At 37.0% G+C, this 2,045-nt stretch overlaps 1 non-coding gene across 1 annotated transcript; it reads left to right on the forward strand.

Moving 5' to 3' along the window:
- Positions 1-853: 853 nt before the first annotated feature.
- TRNAS-CGA lies at positions 854-935 on the forward strand. The gene has a single exon. It is a non-coding gene; the product is annotated as a tRNA-Ser (tRNA).
- The last annotated feature ends 1,110 nt before the right edge of the window (positions 936-2,045 follow it).

Genomic DNA, 2,045 nt, shown 5'->3' on the forward strand with positions numbered 1-2,045 from the left:
TCAGTTATCATCTTGGTAATAATATTTTTGTTGTTATTCTGAATTTATTATGTATTATGTTGTTTAGTCCCTAAGTCATATCTGACTCTTTTGTGACTCTATGGTTTCTCTGTCCATGGGATTTTCCAGGCAAGAATACTGGAGTGGGTTGCCATTTCCTTCTCTAGGAGCTATTCCTGATCCAGGGATCCAACCTATATCTCCTGCATTAGCAGACAGATTCTTTACCACTGAGCCACATGGGTAGCCCATGTATTATGTACATGTACATATATACCCAAATATATAAGATAAAGAAAATAAGCAATTATGTTAACATTACCAGGAACCAAGATTTTCAACCTGAAAGATTAGTTTTCTCTTATGATTATGAAATAAAAGAAGAGAAATAAAAGCACAGTGATCCCAAATTTGAATTGGAAAATCATGTGATAAACTCATGATGCATTTTCCTTAAAAAAATAATAAAATGCATTTCTTAGCTTCTTTCACAAAGAAGCCCTATTATTATTAATAATAGCCTAACTGGATGCACTGAGCAAGCCTTGCTTATACCCAGATGAAAATCTTATTATTTCCCGCCCAAAAGAAAATGGCTCCTTGAAGAACTGGCTAATTCTAGGTCTGGGAGAAGAAATATACAAGATGATCCTGGAGCACTTTGTCACATCAGATTGTGAGAAAGCTACTGGGGCCATGTCTGGTTAAAGATGGGACACTTTTAAGCATGAAGGAGGATAATATCTGCAATTGATTAATATATGTCAACTATGCAAAAAAAAAAAAAAATTCCACCAGTTCATCATGACAACTAAAAACTCACTGGTCACTTTTGGAAGATGCTAGAAACTGAGCTGTGATGGTCGAGTGGTTAAGGCATTGGACTCGAAATCCAATGGGGTTTGCCCGGGCAGGTTCAAATCCTACTCACAGTATTCTCCTTTGGGCTTCCCTTGTGGGTCAGCTGGTAAAGAATCCACCTGCAATGTGGGAGACCTGGGTTCAATCCCTGGGCTGGGAAGATCCTCTGGATGAACGGAAAGGCTTACCCACTCCAGTATTCTGGCCTGGGGTTACCAAGAGTCAGACACGACTGTGCAACTTTCACTTTTCTTTCAGAAACCTTTACTTCTTCTTGAACGCTGGTAAATAAAGACATAGTTTTTATGCCACCATTCTTGTACAAATATATCTAAGATCACCAAATGGTTGAGGGACAGTTCTTTATTACAAATTCCAGCTAATAAATGAAGACAAGGTGGAAGAATATCATTCTTTTAACGCCTAATGAAATAAAGGACTGATGCAATAATCAACGGGTGCTAGAAACATATGTGAAAAGCTTACGGGGAATCTTACAATGATGAATCATTCCAACAATACTTGAACCCACTGATCAACCCTAGCATCATAAAAAGAAAGACAATCCAATATTATGTGCTGTCCAATGTAATACAATAGGAAGTAATGACTTGATGTATACTTGCCAAAAGTGATGAACCTAAAACCCATCTATCAGAATCATTTTAACAATGCTAACAGAAATGCAGTCGGCAAATCCCACTTTGGGAAAATTCACAGGACAGAGAATCAGTTATCTTCATCAGATAAATTTCCAGAAGAAAAGGGGTTGGGGTGCAGGTGGGGGAGATAAGAAAAAGGAAACTTAAAGATTGAAAGAGATATGAAGCAAACGCTATGGTGGACTTGTTTGCATCCAGGTTTGAATGAATTAATTGTAATCTAATTTTAAAACATGAGACAAAATTTAACAGACTGTACATTTATATTAAGGAATTGTGCACTTTTAAGTTGTGATAATTGTACTCTTTAAAGTGAGGTTTTGGTATATTGAAGTTTTATTAATAAGATACACCTGGAATTTGCTTAAAAATGACACACTGGGGAGAGGGGGAGGATGAGTGGGAGGCAGTTGATGAAACAAAGTTGGTCATGAGCTGGTCATTGTCCATGGGGGTGATAGTTACACAAGAGCTCATCATATTAATTTCTCCACTTCATGTGTGTTTTAATTTTTCCATAAT

Source organism: Bison bison, unplaced genomic scaffold (assembly GCF_000754665.1).
Source record: "Bison bison bison isolate TAMUID 2011002044 unplaced genomic scaffold, Bison_UMD1.0 scf7180017864260, whole genome shotgun sequence".
NCBI classification, from domain to species: domain Eukaryota; kingdom Metazoa; phylum Chordata; class Mammalia; order Artiodactyla; family Bovidae; genus Bison; species Bison bison.